Consider the following 23410-nt stretch of genomic DNA (forward strand, 5'->3'; position numbering starts at 1 on the left):
AGGCTCAGTCTCAGGTGCTGAAGCTACATGGCCTGTCCTTGTGGAAGAGTGGGACCCGTTGGGGGTGTAGTGCACTCAAGGGGCACCTCCCAAGGACTGTTTAAAAGCCAGGGCATTGCACAGATCCTGTGGATCCATGACAGTGGCATTGTGCCTTATGGGGAAAAGATATAAAGCAAGAAAAGCATCAAAATGTTTATTTACCATCAGTCCTCTTGGGAATCCCCGATCATTCCAAAGTATATTAAAAACCTTCTTTAAAAGCTTACGTGTGGGTTCTCAGGTCATGTCAGTTTGTAGCCCAAAAAGGCCCTTCTCAGTCAGCTCAAACTCAACTGTTTCTCCCCAAAAAGTCTGTCATATTCAGTCTCCCGAAAGAGGTAAAATCAGTCACTCCCCCTTTCTGTGCGGGGTAAAGCTTCAGAAGATGGAGTTCTGCATAACCAGCCTTGAGATCCAGCCTTAGTGACACCAGATTGCACAGGAAACCCATCCCCCCATCCCTCAGCCTCCCCAGTATCATCTGGCCCATCTCAGCACCACAGTCTGTGAAGTATTCCTGCTTTCAAGGGCTGGCTCAAAGATACAGATAACAGTCATAAGTAGGGCCAGTGTTTGCTGGCAGTGAAAACAGAGTAATTGACAAGCATGAGCAATATATAATCCTTTACAGCCGGAAAGTGCATTGGGAGAGGAGACAGGAGCCAGCTGTGTGGGGGAGGTGGGGCCCAGACACTGGGCATTGAGAGCCTAGAGCCGGCTGTGTGCTGGGGAGACAGGGCATGAATCAGCTGTGTGCAGGGGAGAGGAGCAGGGGAGAGGTGTTGTGGACGCAGCCGAGAGCAGGTGCGAGCACCGTCTGCGCTGCAGCACGATGAGGGTGCCCAGCGTCCCACTGCCAAGTGCCCCATCTCCCAAGGGGAAGCTCCAGTGTTTTTTCTGAGCCCAGACTTGTAGGAGGAGGGAAGAAATTGGCAGCAAGTCTCAAAAGCAGCCAGCCCCCAGCCTCTGCCCCGTGCCCTGGGGAGGAGTCAGGGGTCTCCAGGCAGAAATGTGGGGTTTGTGACCCTGCATCCCCAACCACCTTCTGTTCAGCTATTCTGGATACGAAGGGTGATTCCAGAAATGAAGAGTAATTTCAGGGGGAAATGCAGTAATAGCAGCAATTTCTGGAAAACACTGGCCCTAGTCATAACATTAAATACAATAGTCTCAAGTTCTATACCTGTGTTCATCAGATCTGTCCCTCTGCCTTCACATAGTTCACTCTGCTGGCGGGTTCCACCTCTTCCCTCATCTGTGTCTGTCTTGTCTAGTTAGACTGTAAATTCTTCAGGGCATGGGCCATCTACTATTCTGGGTTTGTGCTGTGCCCAGCACAACAGGGGCCCACGGTTCATTGGCTCTTAAGAACATAAGAACATAAGAACATAAGAAAGGCCGTACCGGGTCAGACCAAAGGTCCATCTAGCCCAGTATCTGTCTACCGACAGTGGCCAATGCCAGGTGCCCCTGAGGGAGTGAACCTAACAGGCAATGATCAAGTGATCTCTCTCCTGCCATCCATCTCCATCCTCTGACGAACAGAGGCTAGGGACACCATTCTTACCCATTCTGGCTAATAGCCATTTATGGACTTAGCCACCATGAATTTATCCAGTCCCCTTTTAAACATTGTTATAGTCCTAGCCTTCACAACCTCCTCAGGTAAGGAGTTCCACAAGTTGACTGTGCGCTGCGTGAAGAAGAACTTCCTTTTATTTGTTTTAAACCTGCTGCCTATTAATTTCATTTGGTGACCCCTAGTTCTTGTATTATGGGAATAAGTAAATAACTTTTCCTTATCCACTTTCTCAACATCACTCATGATTTTATATACCTCTATCATGTCCCCCCTTAGTCTCCTCTTTTCCAAACTGAAGAGTCCTAGCCTCTTTAATCTTTCCTCATATGGGACTCTCTCTAAACCCCTAATCATTTTAGTTGCTCTTTTCTGAACCTTTTCTAGTGCTAGAATATCTTTTTTGAGGTGAGGAGACCACATCTGTACACAGTATTCGAGATGTGGGCGTACCATGGATTTATATAAGGGCAATAATATATTCTCAGTCTTATTCTCTATCCCCTTTTAATTATTCCTAACATCCTGTTTGCTTTTTGACCGCCTCTGCACACTGCGTGGACATCTTCAGAGAACTATCCACGATAACTCCAAGATCTTTGTCCTGACTCGTTGTAGCTAAATTAGCCCCCATCATGTTGTATGTATAGTTGGGGTTATTTTTTCCAATGTGCATTACTTTACATTTATCCACATTAAATTTCATTTGCCATTTTGTTGCCCAATCACTTAGTTTTGTGAGATCTTTTGAAGTTCTTCACAATCTGCTTTGGTCTTAACTATCTTGAGTAGTTTAGTGTCATCTGCAAACATTGCCACCTCACTGTTTACCCCTTTCTCCAGATCATTTATGAATAAATTGAATAGGATTGGTCCTAGGACTTACCCTTGGGAACACCACTAGTTACCCCTCTCCATTCTGAGAATTTACCATTAATTCCTACCCTTTGTTCCCTGTCCTTTAACCAGTTCTCAATCCATGAAAGGACCTTCCTTTATCCCATGACAGCTTAATTTACATAAGAGCCTTTGGTGAGGACCTTGTCAAAGGCTTTCTGGAAATCTAAGTACACTATGTCTACTGGATCCCCCTTGTCCACATGTTTGTTGACCTCTTCAAAGAACTCTAATAGATTAGTAAGACACGATTTCCCTTTACAGAAACCATGTTGACTATTGCTCAAGAGTTTATTTTTTCTATGTGTCTGACAATTTTATTCTTTACTATTGTTTCAACTAATTTGCCCGGTACCGACGTTAGACTTACCGGTCTGTAATTGCCAGGATCACCCCTAGAGCCCTTTTTAAATATTGGCGTTACATTAGCTAACTTCCAGTCATTGGGTACCGAAGCCGATTTAAAGGACAGGTTACAAACCTTGGTTAATAGTTCCATAACTTCACATTTGAGTTCTTTCAGAACTCTTGGGTGAATGCCATCTGGTCCTGGTGACTTGTTAATGTTGAGTTTATCAATTAACTCCAAAACCTCCTCTAGTGACACTTCAATCTGTGACAGTTCCTCAGATTTGTCACCTACAAAAGCCAGCTCAGGTTTGGGAATCTCCCTAACATCCTCAGCCGTGAAGACTGAAGCAAAGAATCCATTTAGTTTCTCCGCAATGACTTTATCATCTTTAAGCGCTCCTTTTGTATTTTCATCGTCAAGGGGCCCCACTGGTTGTTTAGCAGGCTTCCTGCTTCTGATGTACTTAAAAAACATTTTGTTATTACCTTTGGAGTTTTTGGCTAGCCGTTCTTCAAACTCCTCTTTGGCTTTTCTTATTACACTCTTGCACTTAAGTTGGCAGTGTTTGTGCTCCTTTCTATTTGCCTCACTGGGATTTGACTTCCACTTTTTAAGGAAGTCTTTTATCTCTCACTGCTTCTTTTACATGGTTGTTAAGCCACGGTGGCTCTTTTTAGTTCTTTTACTGTTTTTCTTAATTTGGGGTATACATTGAAGTTGGGCCTCTATTATGGTGTCTTTAAAAGGGCCCACGCAACTTGCAGGATTTCACTTTAGTCACTGTACCTTGTAACTTTTGTCTAACTAACCCCCTCATTTTTGTATAGTTCCCCCTTTTGAAATTAAAGGCCACAGTGTTGGGCAGTTGAGATGTTCTTCCCACCACAGGGATGTTGAATGCTATTGTATTATGGTCACTATTTCCAAGCGGTCCTGCTATAGTTACCTCTTGGACCAGCTCCTGCGCTCCACTCAGGATTAAATCTAGAGTCGCCTCTACCATGGTGGGTTCAAGTACCAGCTGCTCCATGAAGCAGTCATTTAAAGTATCGAGAAATTTTATCTCTGCATTTCGTCCTGAAGTGAAATGTTCCCAGTCAATATGGGGATAATTGAAATCCCCCACTATTATTGGGTTCTTAATTTTGATAGCCTCTCTAATTTCCCTTAGCATTTCATCATCACTATTACTGTCCTGGTCAGGTGGTCGATAATAGATCCCTACTGTTATATTTTTACTAGAGCATGAAATTTCTATCCATAGAGACTCTATGGAACCTGTGGATTCGCCTAAGATTTTTACTTCATTTGAATCTACACTTTCTTTAACATATAGTGCCACTCCTCCCCCTGCACGGCCTGTTCTGTCCTTCCGATATATTTTGTACCCTGGAATGATTGTGTCCCATTGATTGGTCTCAGTCCACCAGGTTTCTGTGATGCCTATTATATCAATATCCTCCTTTATCACAAGGCACTCTAGTTCACCCATCTTATTATTTAGACTTCTAGCATTTGTGTACAAGCACTTTTAAAAGTGTCCCTGTTTATTTGTCTGCCCTTTTCTGATGTGCCAGATTCTTTTTTATGTGACTGTTTATCATCTGATCCAGCCCTTACATTATCCTCTTCCGTCCTCTGCTCCTGACTATAACCTGGAGACTCTCTATCATCAGACTCTCCCCTAAGAGAAGTCTGTGTCCGATCCACACGCTCCTCTGCAGCAGTCGGCTTTTCCCCATCTCCTAGTTTAAAAACTGCTCTACAACCTTTTTAATGTTTAGTGCCAGCAGTCTGGTTCCACTTTGGTTTAGGTGGAGCCCATCTCTCCTGTATAGGCTCCTCCCATCCCAGAAGTTTCCCCAGTTCCTAATGAACGTGAACCCCTCCTCTCTACACCATTGTCTCATCCATGCATTGAGACTCTGAAGCTCTGCCTGCCTACCTGGCCCTGCGCGTGGAACTGGGAGCATTTCTGAGAATGCCACCATAGATGTCCTGGATTTCAATCTCTTCCCTAGCAGCCTAAATTTGGCCTCCAGGACATCTCTCCTACCCTTCCGTATGTCATTGGTACCTACATGTACCATGACCACCGGCTCCTCCCCAGCACTACATTCCCAGTTCGTCACACCTCCAAACGGACATTTTCCTGAAATCGCCTTTGCACAGCAAGTTTCTATAAAAGGAAACGTACTACAGTATGTGAATCCTTTCGTAAGCACAGTTATTGCCCAAACTAAGACCAATCCAAAATGAAAAGTTTTCAATTCTGCAAGTAAAATGACAGACTTGAGCCTCCAGTCTAAGTTGTGAAGCCCCTTTGGTGTCTGCTCTTGAAGAATCATCCTTTTATCAGTCTACTTGCTTTTCCAATTCCTGTTGTAGATTTAGACTAAACCAAACGGAATGTGCTAAAAACAGTCAGTCAGTATTTAGCTGTCTGGACTGGAGTTCAGGCATAAACCTGTTTCAGTGCTGACAGTTGTGAATTCAACCGTCCTGTCTTCCAGAATTTTTTCGCCACCGCCATTTGATATAATGAATTTCGCAAACATAGATTTGGGGTATAAATTGGTATCTTCAGTGTTTAAATGCCAGAAGAGAAGGAAAAAACTCAGGATTCCCTATGTTTCAGCAGCCATACGTTAGTCCCTTCCTCTGTTCTGGGCTCAACCTATGACCTTTGCTCAGCGTTCTTGGAAGAAGACATTCGTTAGCAACTTAGATACACTATTCTACTTCCTTTTCAGACTCAGAATCATGAGCGTTTAGCAGGAATGTGTGCATCCCATTTCCCCCCCCACCCCCCCATATGTTTGCCTGTAGTTATTATTGGGTTATTTCTCATGTTCAGCCAACTATTTTGTATTACCTTTTCTTTCATATTTCTTCTTTCTTCACTTGCAGTACTTAACGGCAGCGCTGCAGCTCTTTAGTGTAGACACTACCTACACCAACTGTTCATCTCCCCGAGAGGTGGTAGCTAAGTCGATGGAGGAATTCTTCCATTGACCTAGTGCTGTTTACGGTGCGGGAGGTAATCTTAACTATGCCGCTCAGAGGGTGTGGATTTTTCACACCCCAGCGTGAAGCAGTTAAGCCGACTTAATTTTCTAGTGTAGACCAGGCCTCATTCTCCAGCCCAAAGTTACACAGCTGTGTGCTAAGGCAGGGAGCTTAGAGATCAGAGGGGCATGCAGACACTCCCACCAGACCCGTTTCTGTGTCTCTCACCGGAAACACCACACTCGCAATTCCCCCTCGCCCCCCGCAGAGTCCTTTTTAGTCACATAATGTCCCTTGGATCTCTAGGCTCCAAGCCTTGGCAAAATAGGGGTGGTAATTAAAGATATACCAATCTCCTAGAACTGGAAGGTACTTTGAAAGGTCATGGAGTCCAGCCCCCTGCCTTCACTAGCAGGACCAGTTTTTGCCCCAGATCCCTAAGTGGCCCCCTCAAGGATTGAACTCACAACCCTGAGTTTAGCAGGCTAACGCTCAAACCACTGAGCTATCCCTCCTTCCTAACTTGGGCTGGAACCTGATGTATGCCATTGTCTTGGAATTGCCCCCCATGTGTGGGTTTGGAAGGTTGTTTTATCTAGAGCCATGGTGCCGCTTTTTCTAAAGTCTAATTATCCTGTATGTGGTAACTTTACCTCACTAAGCATGTCACATACAGTAATCTGTAAAATGATTACATTGCAGCTCCATGTCTGCCACAGGAAGCTAAAGCCCAGCTGCCATCCGAAAGCTTCTGACTCTACTGCTTACTATGCAGTAGTAGTGTTTGCAGATTCAGTGTAATGAAGAACTGCTTCTGCCCAAGCCAGGGTTAATATAGTTTGTATCTGGAATTCAGCAAAACCTTTTCTGTGAGCAGTGTGGCCCAGTTCCAGGCCTCTTGTTCTGAGTCCCCGTCAGGGGCCCTAACCACTGACCATCATTCCTCTCCTCAGTAACCAGGCAGTATTGAACAGGAAGTGTCATGACATTTGTGAGCTCCGCGACATGAAGTGAATGGCTCGCCACAAAGGCATCACAGGCTTTGGGTCCTGCTACAGTTCAGTTGGGAGAAAGGGGAGCAGGTTCCGTAACCACCAGGAGGATTTTAGGACGGGATATCTCGGATCTTGTCACTGGCGAAAGCAGTTCCCTTTAACTCTGCTGCTGAGCCTCGTTGCCTGAGTGATGTTCACTGGGTACACAGAGATGTCTTCCATTTTTCTCTTGGGATGCCCAGCTTTAGGGCAGACGTCTGTTTCAAGTACTTTGAGGTGTTGCACATGTGCATGCTTCTGGTTGTATGGCATGGCAAAAGTGTTAATCCATTTCATTTCGTAGTTTGCCAGACTAGTGCTGATGTGGCTCTGCAGGTTTGGAGCATGACAACTCATTGCTTGAAACATGCAACCAAATTCCATTTGATGACCGTTACTATGGCCTCTGGTGGCATGGAATAAACTAGTGTTTTTATTTTCTTCTGACATTCCTCACAAAGTAATAAACTTAGTTACTAATAAAAACAGGAGTACTTGTGGCACCTTAAAGACTAACAAATTTATTTAAGCATGAGCTTTCGTGAGCTACAGCTCACTTCTTCAGATGCATAGAATGGAACACACAGACAGGGGATATTTATACATACAGAGAACATGAAAAGGTGGAAGTATGCATACCAACAGGCAGAGTCTAATCAATTGAGATGAGCTATCGTTAGCAGGAGGAAAAAATCTTTTTGAAGTGTTAATTAAGATGGCCCATAGAAGGTGTGAGGAGAACCCAGAAGCCACCTACTACAGGACAGGCCTAAAAAAGAAAATAACAGAACACCACTAGCCATCACCTACAGCCCCCAACTAAAACCTCTCCAGCGCATCATCAAAGATTTACAACCTATCCTTAGAGATGATCCCTCACTCTCACAGATCTTGGGAGACAAGCCAGTCCTCGCTTATAGACAGCCTCCCAACCTGAAGCAAATACTCACCAGCAACCGCACACCATACAACATAAACACTAACCCAGGAACCTATCCTTGCAACAAAGCCCGATGCCAGCTCTGTCCACATATCCATTCAAGTGACATCATAGGACCTAATCACATCAGACACGCCATCAGGGGCTCGTACACCTGCACATCTACCAACGTGATATATGCCATCATGTGCCAGCAATGCCCCTCTGCCATGTACATTGGCCAAACCGGACAGTCTCTACGCAAAAGAATAAATGGACACAAATCTGACATCAGGAATCATAACATTCAAAAACTAGTGGGAGAACACTTCAACCTCTCTAACCACTCAGTGACAGACTTGAAGGTGGCAATTTTGCAACAAAAAAACTTCAAAAACAGACTCCAAAGAGAAACTGCTGAACTTGAATTAATATGCAAACTAGATACTATTAACTGTGGCCTAAACAAAGACTGGGAATGGTTGGGTCATTACACCAATTGAATCTATTTCCCTATGTTAAGTTCTCCTCACACCTTCTATGGGCCATCTTAATTAACACTTCAAAAAGTTTTTTTCCTCCTGCTAACGATAGCTTATCTCAATTGATTAGACTCTGCCTGTTGGTATGCATACTTCCACCTTTTCATGTTCTCTGTATGTATAAATATCCCCTCTCTGTGTGTTCCATTCTATGCATCCGAAGAAGTGAGCTGTAGCTCACGAAAGTTCATGCTTAAATAAATTTGTTAGTCTTTAAGGTGCCACAAGTACTCCTGGTTTTTTTGCGGATACAGACTAACACAGCTGCTACTCTGAAACCTTAGTTACTAATGAGATACACTTTGCTTTAGTTTGTATGCTTTTAGCAGTAGCCTTGGGTATTAGCATTTGCCTTATTGACAAAAAGGAGCATTGTCCAAGACACCTTAGTAATCTTTCTAAAAGTGCCAATGGCTCCTTTTTTTCATCTATCACGGAAGCCAGGAAGCGCACTCAGTTTAATATCTCTTGATTAAAAATGAGCGGTTTTGGAGAGTGTACCAGTATAGTTCATTTCTCATTTCGCTATCCCTTAATACTCTCCCAAATGCATTGCCTATTAATTACAGGGTATAAGGAGTAAAAGATGCATTTTTCAGATACTTCACTGTAGATCTCCTATTTATACATAAAACACTTCATACATAGTGACTAGAGGATGGTTGGAATATAGTGCTATAGATAACTATTGTTTCAATGATTTTGCATTTGAAATTATTATGGGAATGTAACTCCTTTTGGGGGGGAACAGTCCTGTACAGACTTGAAACACTCGTGGGTTTTTTTTCTCCATGTGTTCTTTACTTAACGATCTTAATCTGTAACTCCTATTACACAGAGGTGTATTAAATCAAGCTATAAACTTAGCACTACTATTCAAATGAATGTAAACTAGGGTTTCCAGTCTTGGATGTATCTAGCTACGCTTTGTTCTGCACATTTAGACTCAAATTTCAGTTTTCAGGGACTATAGATGATGATGTGTTTGACTTTGGCCTATTTCGTTAATGTCACTTGAGCTGTGAAAGAACTGACCTTGTGTCATGGAGTCCCTGGGCGATGCTCTGGAACTGCTCCCCACAAAGCCAGGCAGGACTCTGGGGAGCCTCCTCTCCCTTGGAGCAGACTGTCTTCAGGGAAAGAAGCTCACACGGCTTCACCTCCTGGGTCTCTCCTTGGAGCATTCAGCATCCTCTGCCCCTCCGTGCGCTTCCCACAGCGAGTCTGCCCAGGCAGGGTCCTGGGGAAGCCAGAGGGTCCTGCACCCCCACTTCACAGTCAGACGTGACTCTCAGACAGCCCATGAAACAGAGGTTTATTAGATGACAGGAACATGGTACATGGAACATGGTACAGCAAACGGGACCCCTCAGCTGGGTCCATTCTGGGGCCCAGCAAGCCAGACAACCCCATCTGCACTCACTTCCCGTCCCCAGCCAGCTCCAAACTGAAACTCCCTCCAGCCCCTCCTTTCTGGCCTTTGTCTCTTTCCTGGGCCAGGAGGTCACCTGATCTCTTTGTTCACCTTTAGCATCCCTTTGCAAGGGGAGAAGGGCCCTGATCATTTATTGCTAAGAGACAGACTGTTGGTGATTTATGCACACTGGAGACTTAAGAAATGCCTAGGGGAAACTGAGGCACTCACACAGTATTCAGAGGAAACGTTAAGAACAGTCCCACTTCGTCACACCATGCAATGGTAGATGTTTGTAGGAAAAGCAGAAATGATGCAAGATTGGTGTATCCCATTCTAGTAATCCTTTTTCTTATGACAGCTCAATTCACCTTTTGCTGGTGACCAAAATGTAATTATGATCTTTTCAGTGTTTAACTTCTTTCTGAAATGAAGCTATCCATTTCCTCTTTCCTAAGGAAATTTCTCAAAGAATATATGTACACCCCTTCCGGTTGGTAAGAGTTGGACTCTCCCATATTACACACAGCGAATGTAAAACAATCGTTTATGATCGCTCAAGTTTTTGAAGGATTAGATTTAATGCTCTTGTTTCAATTAATTTTGCCCATGCCCTCCAGATCCAGACTGTGAAACTCCAACAGTATTTAGTTCAGCAGAGACTACAGCAAACTTGGTAAACTTTAGTCACTGTTTGGATTAGGCTTCCTAGAGACACATAACATCCTTCAAAGAACTTGGCCCTGGAAGCAAGCTTAGGCCTGGTTTACACTACTCTGTTATTTCGAAAAAATGATTCCGTCCACATGACCAAACGTTTTTTTCAATTTAAAGGGCTCTTTAATTCAATTTCTGTACTCCACCTCAGCAAGTGGTGCAGCACTTAAATTGAGATCGCAATCACGGGTTAAAGGTATTGTGGACACAATTCGACATTATTGGCCTCAGCTATCCCAGGATGCTCCCTTGTAACCGCTTTGGACGATACTCTCAACTCCAGTGCACTAGCCAGGTGGGCAGGAAAAGCCATGGGAACTTTTTGAATTTAATTTCCTATTTGGTCACCAGCAGCACATGTGTCCATCAGCACAGTCCACCATCACAAGAGATCACGCAGTCCCGGATTCGCAGACAAGCTCCAGCGTGGTCCAAACGGGAGGTACTGGATCTCATCGCATGCTGGGGAGCTGAGTCTGTTATGGCAGAACTACTTTCCAAAAAAAGGAACACAAATACCTACGCTAAAGTCTCCAGGGCCATGATGGAAAGAGGCTACTCCAGGGAGACAGAGCAGTGTCGTACAAAAATCAAGGAGTTCAGGCAAGCATACCAAAAAGCCAGGGAGGCAAACGGGCGCTCTGGGTCACAGCCCCATACATTCTGCTTTTACTGTGAGCTTCATGCAATTATGAGGGGTGATGCCACCACTACCCCACCACTGTCCGTGGACACCTGCAAGGTGGGAGTTGCACGGAGCGAGGAGGAAGAGACATTGCGGGATGAAGAGAACAGTGCACAGGTGGCAAGTGAGGAATCCGTTTTCCCCCTAGCCAGGAACTAATCTTAACGCTGGATCCAATAGCCTCCCCTCACTCCCAAGGCAGGCTCCTGTTCCATGACCCTGGAGAAGATACTTCTGGTGTGTGAGAGCCTGATCAGAGCCACGTGGCAGGGGGTGGCCGGGGGTGGTGGTTGTTGTGTGAAGTGATCATCCCAGAGAGCCCGCAGCCCCTCCTTTTATATGGCGAACCCACCAGGCATTGCTTGGTATGGGAAAGGGGGCCCAGCAGTGTGAAAGCATTGAAATGAACGTAGAAGAAGCAGAACCCTGCGTGCCCCTAGGCTGCCTGCAAGCTGAATTCTGTTGCCCGGTCGTGTGTGATGGCTTCCTCATACCAAAGTGCCCCCTTTGTTCTCTGCAATGTATTTTTTAAAGTACTACCCTCCCTTTTTCTCCTCTCGCAGGGGCCACGTTGAAACATTTGCACCTATCTACTCCATCCCAGAGGTTGGTCCAGATTAGAAGATGGAAAAAAACGAACTCGGGGCGACATGTTCGCCGAGCTCATGCAGTCCTCCCGCAATGATAGGGCCCAGCTGAATGCGTGGAGGCAAACAATTGCGGAGTCCGATATGGCATTACAGGCACACAGAGAGGATGGACGCGTGCGATGAGAGCAGGCAGGACGCTATGCTCAAGCTCATGGGGGAGCAAACTGACATGCCCCGCTGTATGATGGATCTAATGCAGGAAAGGCAGCAACACTGCAGACTGCCACTGCAGCCCCTGTATAACCACCCTCCCTCCTCCCCAAGTTCCATAGCCTCCTCACCCAGACACCCAAGAACATGTGGGGGGAGGCTACGGTGACCCACACACTCACTCCCAGAGGATCGCCCACGTACCAGAAAGCTGGGATATGCGAACTTTTGATTTGGTTTCTGGACTTCAATACATTGTGCATCAAATAAAGAACAGTTTTTAAACAATTTTGACTTTAGTTCCTTTCTCTCATGTAATATATATATGGTGTAGGTAACTTCAAGAAAAACAAACACAACTGTCACACTGTACCCTGGCCAGTCATGAAACTGGCTTTCAAAGCTTCTCTGAGGTGCAGCGCTTCTTGGTGTGCTCTTCTAATCGCTCTGTTGTCTGGCCATGCGAAATTGGCAGCCAGACGAGTTGCCTCAACCTCCCACCCTGCTATAGAAGTCTCCCTCTTACTCTCACAGATATTGTGGAGCACTCAACAAGCAGCAATTACAATTGGAATATTGGTTGTGCTGAGATCTGACTGAGTCAGTAAAAGCAGCAAAGAGTCCTGTGGCAACTTATAGACTAACAGATGTATTGGAGCAGGAGCTTTCGTGGGTGAATCCCCACTTCGTCGGATGCATTCACGTGAATACCCACGAAAGCTAATGCTCCAATACGTCTGTTAGTCTATAAGGTGCCACAGGACTCTGCTGCTTTTACAGATCCAGACTAACACGGCTACCCCTCTGATACGAGTCAGTAAACTGCGCCAGCGCCCTTTCAAACGTCCAAAAGCACACTCTACCACCATTCTGCACTTGCTCAGCCTATAGTTGAACTGCTCCTTACTACTGTCCAGGGTTCCTGTGTACGGCTTCATGAGCCATGGCATTAAGGGGTAGGCTGGGTCCCCGAGGATAACTATAGGCACTTCAACATCCCCAACAGTAATTTTCTGGTTTAGAAAGTAAGTCCCTTCCTGCAGCTGTTCAAACAGACCAGAGTTCCTGGAGCATCGTGCACCAATCCCGGCCATCCCACGTTGATGTTGGTGAAACGTCCCTTGTGATCCACCAGTGCTTGCAGCACCATGGAAAAGTATCCCTTGCAGTTTATGTACTGGTCACCCCAGTGTCCCGGGGCCAAGATGGGGATATGCATTCCATCTATCGCCCCGCCGCAGTTAGGGAACCCCAGCGCATTAAAGCCATCCACAGTGGCCTGCACATTTTCCAAAGTCACTACCCTTGATAGCAGCTGTTCAATGACTGCGTTGGCTATTTGCAGCACAACAGCCCCTACAGTAGCTTTGCCTACTCCAAACTGATTCCTGACTGACTGGTTGCTGTCGGGTGTTGCAAGCTTCCACAGTGCTATGGCCACTCACTTCTCAACGGTCAGGGCTGCTCTCATTTTGATGTCTTTGTGCTTCAGGGCAGGGGACAGCAAGTCACAAAGTTCCATGAAAGTGGCCCTACGCATACAAAAGTTTCGCAGCCACTGGGAATCTTCCCAGACCCACGACACTATGCGGTCCCACCAGTCTGTGCTTGTTTCCTGGGCCCAGAATCGGCGTTCCATGGCATGAACCCTGGCCCAATGCCACCATGATCTCCCAATCGCCACATGCCGTGCATCTAGGAATGTCTGTGTCCATGTCCTCATCAGTATAGTAATTGCACTGTCATTGCTTCCTCGCCCAGTTTTGCAGGTACTGAACATACTGCTGGATAATGCACGAGGTATTTACAATGGTTAAAACTGCAGCAGAGATCTGAGTGGGCTCTATGTTTGCTGCACAATGGCGCCTGCACAGGTAATCCTTGAAAAAGGGTGCGAAATGAGCTGTTTGATTCAAGATGGCCAATAAAAGGTGGTAAATGGTTGTCTTCTGTAGCTTCCATGGGAGGCAAGGACAGCTTCCGCCTCTTTCTCCAGATTGTCTATGAGGCTCCGTTCACGATGGGCGAGTAACAGCAGGGAATGGTTGCCTTCAGTAGCTTCCACAGGAGCCCAGGACCGACAACATGGAAAAAGCGGCGAGAGCAGAGTTTGCGGCGAAAGCTGTGTGGCTCTGTTCACGATGGCCAAGAAATGGCGGGAAATGGTTAGATGAAAGAGGAGAGGACATTCAAAGTGGATTCGATATACCAGGAGACAGGCGGTGTACTGTGCTGCACTGTCTGCTGGCAGCATGGCATCTGCCGTAGCTTTCACGGAGGAAGGAGCGAGTGATGGCACACACCCAGAAAAACCCGCAAGAATATTTTTGCCCCATCATGCACTGGGAGATTAACCCACAATTCCAATGGGCAGCAGAGACTGCAGGAACTGTGAGATAGCTACCCCAGTGCAACGCTCCTCCATTCGATGCTGGCCTCGGTACTGTGGATGCACTCTGCCGAATTCACGTGCTTTAGTGGGGACACATAACATCGAATGTGTGAGCTTGATTCAGGAAATTAAAATAAAATAACTTTGAATTTCATACTGTAGACATACCCTTAGTGTAGATGCTCAGGGGTGGTTTTTAGGAGGAAGGAACAATAGTTCCATTTCTATTTCACATTTCTCCCACTCCCCACCCATTCCAGCTACATAGTGAATGCTTGGCTCTGAAGGGGATCCTGTGGAAATGTGACCTCATTACAGTATCATTGTAAAGTGGGTCTTTAAATCAGTGCACAGTGCTTATCAAGTATAAACCCATCCTGGTGGTGGCTTTTACAGTCTGAATTTTGTTTGTAAGAGTTCTGCTCCACGTCTGTCTTCACACTTTTGGGGGGAGAAGGGAGGTGGAAAACCATCTATGTTCTTTGTAAAGCCCTGAATCTCCCCACTCCTAATTCTGTTTTATGTACTACTCTTCAAGTCTCACACCAGTGTATGCTAGCCTTCAGAGACAGGACTGGACCAGACCTTGCCTTTGAAATCAGTCTGTTTGTTAATGGGCTTGGAGAAGCTACTGTTTAGTAAAACAAGGTGTTTTTTCTTCTCTACCCCACACCCCTGCAGCTTGCTGGTCCAGAGATCAGGTACAGGAACTCATCACTTAAAGTCGTCCCGGTTAACGTTGTTTCGTTGCTGATCAATTAGGGAACATACTTGTTTAAAGTTGTGCAATGCTCCAATCTAACATCCTTTGGCAGCTGCCTGCTTTGTCCACTGCTTGCAGGAAGAGCAGCCCGTTACCAGTAGCTGGTGGGTAGTTGGAACCAGGGTGCCCAGCACCCTCCCCCGATCAGCTCCTCGCTCCCCTAAGTTCCCTGTGTAGCAGCCACCCAGAAGGCTATCAGTTACCGGCAGTTCAGCTGTCCCTCCCCAACTGCCATGTGCTGCTCCTGCCCTCTGCCTTGGAGCTGCTGCTGGAGAAAAAACAAGTTCTCACTCTCTGGGTGCAGCAACTCAGATACTTTATTCTCTCTAAAAGCAGCAAAGAGTCCTATGGCACCTTATAGACTAACAGACGTATTGGAGCATGAGCTTTCATGGGTGAATACCCACTTCATTGGATGCATGCGTCTGATGAAGTGGGTATTCACCCATGAAAGCTCATGCTCCAATACGTCTGTTAGTCTATAAGGTGCCACAGGGCTCTTTGCTGCTTTTACAGATCCAGACTAACGCAGCGACCCTTCTGATCCTTTATTTTCTCTAGCAATTGCATAGAGGGAGAGAGCTAAACAGGTCTCTCTCCAGGTAAACAATTCAGCAAGCATGTATACTTTTGTTACAGACAACAATGAGCAACAGCTGCAGTTTATTTAGACATAGGTCATCCTGATATCTTATTTTTCTCACTTCTATTTAGTCTCTAGTCTACATTCCATACTTATCTAACACAAGGCCGCAACAACTTCTCCCACAGTTCTTTCCCCCTCGCCTCACACAATTCTCGCTTCTACAAATCTCGCGCTAGTAGGGTTACAGCTTAGCCTAACTCTTGCTCAGAGAGGGGACTGTTTGCATTGAAATCCCCTTCAAATCCCTGTCAGTTCTTGCTCTACTTCCACACTGCTCCCCGAGACTCCTGCTTGCTGTGCAGAGGGGGCGGGAGGAAGAGGGGGGCTAATGTCAAGGTGTCCCCCCCTGCTCCTGCACCCCGCTTACCCCATCTTCCATAGAGCAGGGCGGGGACAGGACAGGGCTTTGCAGGCAGCAGCTGTGGTTTCAACAAGCTGATCTAATTAACAAGGCAGTGTACTTAAAAGAGAAATGTGCATATCTCTCTCCCCTCCCTCCATCCTTGCTGCCTTGTAGAGTGTCAGAGTTAATCCTTGAGGGCTCAGCCAATTTCTCAGTAAGGCATTCCCTGGGAAATATCCCACCCTCTGCCTCCTCCACCTCAACCAAGCTTCACAGTCATCATCACTGTGAACCAGTATTAAATTGTTGGTTTAAAACTTATACTCTGTGTGTGTGTACATTGTGGCAGAGCTCTGACCTTGCTCCCGTGGGTCCTGTGCTTCTAGGCAGTTTATGCTGCCTCAGTGGCTCACTGTGACCCTCCACGTAGCCCTTCTCACTCTAGGGCCCGGGTTACAGTCTACTGAGCCCTGTTCATCATAGGCTGCAAGGAGATTGGTGAGAGAACTCCCACAGTCTCTGTTCAGCCTCCTGTCCTGACAGGGACCTGACTTCCCCTTCCAGGAGCTGTTCCTGTAGTGGTGGGTTGGGGGGAACCCGGGCCTGCCCTCTACTCCGGGTTCCAGCCCAGGGACCCTAATGGTAGCAGTTGTTGGCAGCCAACCTTTCACTGCCAGAGTTGCTACATTTCCCTGGGCCACTTCCCCACAGCTCTCCTGCTTCTCCCTTCTTCACCCTTACCTTAGGGCTCCTTTAACGATGGTTTGGGGGGGGTGTCTTCAGTAACCAGCCCTTCAGCCGCACTTCCTCTCCTCTGGCTCCCTGGCTCTCCTCTGCCTGACTGGAGTGAGCCCTTTGTATAGTATCAGCAGGGCCTTAATTACAGTCAGGTGGTCACATTAGCTTAATGGGCTCACCCGACTCGTTACAGGTTAATTAGAGTCAGGTGTTCTCATTAGCCTGGAGCAGCCCCTGCTCTGGTCAGTCAGGGAACAGAAAACTGTTAATCCAGTGGCCAGGATAGCTGCCTTCTGCAATTCTGCTGTACCCAACTGGCCTGGGTCTATCACAATATATATATAATATAGTCTTTTCTCCGGTGGAAAAAAGTTCCCTGGAACCTAACCCCCTCATTTACATTAACTCTTATGGGGAAATTGGATTCACTTAACATTGTTTTGCTTAAAGTCACATTTTTCAGGGCTACAACTACAACATTAAGTGAGGAGTTACTGTATAGAAGACTACTCTGCACCTGGCAATGCAGAGAGCAATTGTGAACTGGCCTGACTCCAGTTAATTGCAGGGAGGGGGTTAAGCAAACTGAAGGATCTTTGAGTATATTTTAGAAAATTAAAGAATAAGTAGAAGACTTTTGGGTTTCTGGCTCACACACCCTCCCCCGCTCCTTTCCCCCAGAAATCTTGTAGCTTCTCTACATTTTAAATACACTGTTTTGCTTTGAAATCTCTTCACGGTGGAGGTGTTATACCAATAAATACTAGCAGGATCTTATTAAAAGGGATAAGGCAAAGATGCCACATTTATTGTAAATACCATAACAAAACAAAAGACAACAGTAAACAACATTGTTTTAATACTTATTTCTATTACTACTTATTCCTTATACACACACACACATATATTCATTCACACAATCATTCATTCAGGTTTTGTATAGATGTTATAGTTACCAGCCTAGATGTTGCTCATGCCAAGTTACTGGCCAGGTATCTTGGTCATGAGGATGGAGCCGAGTCTGTGTCAGATGCATCTGATGCTCCTGGAGGCTGGCAGCAGAACCATAGACTCAAAGTCCTCAGTCTTTAGAGTCCAGTTTTATAGGAATTTATTCCTATGTCAGTTCATGAGAGTTGCTTCATCTTGCTGTTGCTAAATCAATCAGCAGGTGCTGGCTCCATGTTGTCAGATGCTTTGTTTTTCTTCCTTTGAGGTGTGGTGGGTGGATTCCAGTTTGCCCTCCGGGGGTCATCTGGTTGATCCCACTTGACACCTTCTTCAGCCGACACTGAATTCTTCAGGCTGGTAACTCCCTAACCATTCATTCACATACATTCTCTATCTTAATTACATCTATTTCACTGTCTCTTTAACTTTTGGGATGTTACCAATTTATGTGAGACTCCCTGTCTTTTAACAATCAAAGATAAAGTGAGATGAAAACTTACAGAGGGTGGGGGTCTCTATTTATACACTATAACAGCTACTGTTTTGGCTTACTTAGAGTTAATTAATGTTTAACAAGTTTTATACAAGGTATTTCTTTGAGCAGGCTTCACACAGACACAGCTGGTGGCTTGCAGGTTAGAATCACAAATTTACTTTTAACATAAACCTTTAGTTATAAGGCATCAATTAACAATGTCATTTTTCATATAAACCATGTTTAAGATAAACCTACTTTAATATCCCTACAGAGGGACAGGTTCTGTCTCACCTCAAGATTCCCAGAAGGTAATCTCAATCATAGACCATTAAGTCACATGTGACAATGAAAAGTTGAAAAATGAATGAAGGAAAACAAAAATAACCCTTTCTGCTCTAAAGAGGTGGTCTGCCTACCTATGTTCACAGGGTTGGGGCTAAAGCCTACTTGCTTTATGATGAGAGTAGTCCCGTTGACGTTGATAGTCTTACTTGAGTCAGCGAGGAAGCAGGATTTGGCCTGAACTGCATTAAATTTACATAATTTCCCCTCTGCCCCCCATCACACACACACTCACTCACTGTTGCTGGAATAATTTTTTTAAAAAGAAATTACACAGTACTGTAGCTGTGCGCTCGATTTAAACACTAGAAGGGAAGTGATATTGGTGATTACTCAATTGCTGCATGAATTCCTTCAGAATATATATGTGAACTCTCAGGATAGCATCCCTGTGTAGTGGACATATTGCGTTTGTTCATTTAATATTATAAGCCCTCGTGGAGATGGTGGAGTTTTTTGCATAGTGTGTTATGATGTAAAATGCCATGTAGAATCCCAGCACAATACAAATATTGATATCATTGAAATCAAAATGGGGAGGGGGGGGGTCACTGGTCCATATTCTCTGCAGGATTTTAGGCTGGAATTGGACTCCTAATTCCTTTATGCTCCTCTGAGTATCTCAGCCTAAATAGACAGGAAAACTATCAGACCCAGGTAGTATTTCAGAGATGTGGGTTTCTTGTTTTTTTGTTTTTGTTTTTTTTTTTAAATCAAAGTTGGCAGTGTATTGAAAACTCTCCTGGCTCTTTTGCAGGTGATGGAGAAATCTGCAGAGATCTCAACCTCCTCTTGTGTTAATAATGCTCCAGCAACAGTCTTTTCCTCCAGCGTGGCAACATCCACTCAAGACAATGTTACCACACCCATTCCCCCACAGACTGCAGTTCAGCCCATCCTGGAATCCCCTTCTTCTGCTAGGAGGCCAGGTAGAGTGTTAGATACAAAACTGTAAATTTCAGGTTCTACTCCTTCTCCCCCCACACGCTGATGAGTGCTTCGAGGTATTTCCATAGAATGTGGTTCACTTCGCTATGAACAGGGGCGGCTCTAGGAACTGCGCTGCCCCAAGCAGGGCAGCACGCCGCGGGGGGGCGCTCTGGCGGTCGCCGGTCCCGCGGTTCCGGTGGACCTCCTGCAGGCATGCTGCGGATGCTCCACCGGAGCCACGGGACCAGCAGACTCTCCGCAGGCACGCCTGTGAGAGGTCCACCGGAGCTGCCTGCCACCCTCCTGTGGCACGCTTCCCCAAGCACGCGCTTGGCCCGCAGGGGTCTGGAGCCGGCCCTTGCTATGAATCTTGCTTACCCTCACTGCTGACTTTCCTCATATGGATCACATTTTGGAGGGAGCACTGACAAGCAAGGTTTACATCTCCTTGGGAGTCCCTCTTCAGCACAAACAAACATTGATGGCTCCCTAACTTGCATAGGAACTGCGCCCATCTAGTCTGGTATCCTGTCTTGGACAGTAGCTGGTTCCAGATGCATCATGGGAAGGTGTAGGTGCAGTGGGCAGATGTGGGTTAATCTGCTCCCAGCATCAGGTCCCATCCTTGTCTCTAATAGAGATTGGCTTAAGCCCTGAAGCACAAAGTTTCATATTGTTGCCTCAGCACAAGTGCCTAGCTGATATGCAAGGCTTGGCTGTAAGGAGTTGAAATTGGTGATATGGATCAGGTATTTCTTTGTGTACATTCTTTGTAAATAGAGATTGCACCAATGTCCTGTTTTCCTGAACACAATAGGAACAAAGCTGTCACTTCGCTTGCTCACAATCTCCACACCTACATTTCCAGCCAAGCACCTCTGTCTCTACTCCCCACAACTGCAGGATTCCTGCTCACTTCCTCATTTTTCTACCTCTAGTACACACAGCTGCAACCGGTTAATGCCTGGGTCACTGTACTTGCAATCAATCCCTAGGGAAATCCTTCAGCCCACATGGGTTAGCTGCTCACTGGCCTAGTACCTTGTGTGGTGGCTTTCATTGGCTCCAGCTACCCAACTCCATAAAAGATCTTAATTGCTTTTTCCACTTGCTGCACTCTCAGCAAGTTTGCAGATGACTCTAAACTGGGAGGAGTGGTAGATATGCTGGAGGGCGGGGATAGGATACAGAGGGACCTAGACAAATTAGAGGATTGGGCCAAAAGAAACCTGATGAGGTTCAGCAAGGACAAGTGCAGAGTCCCGCACTTAGGATGGAAGAATCCCATGCACTGCTGCAGACTAGGGACCGAATGGCTAGGCAGCAGTTCTGCAGAAAAGCACCTAGGGGTTACAGTGGACGAGAAGCTGGATATCAATCAACAGTGTGGCCTTGTTGCCAAGAAGGCTAATGGCATTTTGGGCTGTATAAGTAGGGGCATTTCCAGCAGATCGAGGGATGTGATCATTCCCCTCTATTCGACATTGGTGAGGCCTCATCTGGAGTACTGTGTCCAGTTTTGGGCCCCACACTACAAGAAGGATGTGGAGAAATTGGAAAGAGTCCAGCGGAGGGCAACAAAAATGATTAGGGGGCTGGCACACATGACTTACGAGGAGAGGCTGAGGGACTTATGAGAAGAGGCGGAGGAAACTGGGATTATTTTGTCTGCAGACGAGAAGAATGAGGGGGGATTTATAGCTGCTTTTGGCTACCTGAAAGGGGATTCCAAAGAGGATGGATCTAGACTGTTCTCAGTGGTACCTGATGACAGAACAAGGAGCAATGGTCTCAAGTTGCAGTGGGGGAGGTTTAGGTTGGATATTAGGAAAAACTTTTTCACTAGGAGGGTGGTGAAGCACTGGAATGGGTTATCTAGGGAAGTGGTGGACTCTCCTTCCTTAGAGGTTTTTAAGGTCAGACTTGACAAAGCCCTGGCTGGGATGACTTGTTTGGGAATTGGTCCTGCTTTGAGCAGGGGGTTGGACTAGATGACCTCCTGAGGTCCCTTCCAACCCTGATACACTATGATTCTATGATTCATTTAGCCTGAATCTGCCCTCAGTCCTCGTCCCCAGCCAGCTCCCAAAACTGAAAACCCCTCCAGCCCCATCTCCTCTGCTGAGTTCCTTTCCCAGGCAAGGAAGTCACCTGATCTTTTTGTTCTCCCACTCCTTTAGCATCCCCTTGCAGGGGGGAAGGGCCTGGCCATTAGTTGCCATGGAGACAGAGTGTCAGTGATTTATGCACACTGGCCTTTATCCCACCACCTAGAGACTTAAGAAATGCATAGGGGAAACTGAGGCACCCACACAATATTCAGAGGAAACATTGAGAGCAGTCCAACTTTGTCACACCCATCCAAAGCTTTTATCCTAATTCTGGATATTTTGATATCCATGTAAATGTCTGATCCCACTTTGAACCTTGCTACTTCTTTGCCTCAGTGTCTTTCTGTGGCAATGAGTTCCACAGCCTAACTGTACATTGTGTGACAAAATATTTTGTTTTTATGTTTTAAATTTGTCACCTTTACCTTTTGTCCCTCCCCCCCTTAAGTTATGAGACAAGGACAAGAGAAGTTCCTTAGCTACCTTCTCTAGAGCATTATTTTATATAGAGAACATTAATCGTATCCACTCTGTCATCTGCTTTCTAAAATAAACAATCTGAATCTCTCCATATGAGAGTTTTTCCATGCTCTCAAATTTCCGTACTCTCTAATTTCATTCACCTTCCATGGATTCTTACTTTTGCTCTAGTCTCGTTCCTTTTCCCCGCTCCCATACCAACCATCTCAATTCATAGGTCGTTGTTTTGTTTCCATGATGGTTAAGTTACTTTATGTGATCACTGCATGCTTGCAGTTCTGATTACCACTGTGCTATGTGGGTTAGCCACTTGGTGGTGTTACAAATAAACTTATACAAACAAACAAACTGTTTGTTTCAAGGGGCCTGGGCCACTTGGAATCTAGTCAGTTTAAAAACGCTTATACAGTAATTTCAGCTACTGTCCCTACCCTGAACCTTGCAGTCATTTTTTGTGAGTTTCATAATCACACTTCCTTAACTCTTTAAAAAACTGCTGCTTATTTCCCACAGCCCTTGTGGCTGTGGGAAAACTAACTACAGTAGGGATAGCTCAGTGGTTTGAGCATTGGCCTGCTAAAGCCAAAGTTGAGAGTTCAAACTGGGGGGGGAGGGAAACACTTAGGAGTCTGGGGCAAAAATCAGTACTTGGTCCTGCTAGTGAAGGCAGAGGTCTAGACTTGATGACCTTTCAAGGTCCCTTCCAGTTCTAGGAGATAGTTATATCTCCAATTATTAAAACTGACTATGCAGGGGAAGAAGTGAAGCTGACTATGCACAAAGGCTCACTTCCTTAAAGGTATTTAGGCACCTAACTTCCATTAGGAAGCCTTCAAATGCACAAAGGATACTGCAGAGATTTATCTTATGAAGTTGTTTGAGTTAGTCATGTCTCTCGTCTTGACTGTAATGAGAGTAGGTTGTTAATATTTTGGCAGCTCATCACTGCCTCCAAGTATGTAAGGCAAAGTGACGTCAACTCACTTCCTGCACTAAAGTTTTCTTGTTTTCTCTGTTAATGGATGTTGTAGTGGCTGCTAAGCTGTTTTCTGTGTTTCATTTACATGTTTCTCTGTGGCTTTATATTAATGGTATAAATCTGTTTAAAACTTGAGTATTGTTTTAGTAGAGTATATTGGAAAGTAAAACTAGTGTATAGCAAAGAACATGAAGCTTATGTTCAACTGTACATAATCTATAACAATGCAATTTCTTTCATGCTGGTATATATACACTATCACTTACC

The 23410-nt window shown here is 45.6% G+C and overlaps 1 pseudogene; it reads left to right on the forward strand.

Annotated features, from left to right (window-relative positions):
• Positions 1-23410, forward strand: part of LOC120375815 — a 451158-nt pseudogene that overhangs the window by 32547 nt on the left and 395201 nt on the right.

Source organism: Mauremys reevesii, linkage group 12, assembly GCF_016161935.1.
Source record: "Mauremys reevesii isolate NIE-2019 linkage group 12, ASM1616193v1, whole genome shotgun sequence".
NCBI classification, from domain to species: domain Eukaryota; kingdom Metazoa; phylum Chordata; order Testudines; family Geoemydidae; genus Mauremys; species Mauremys reevesii.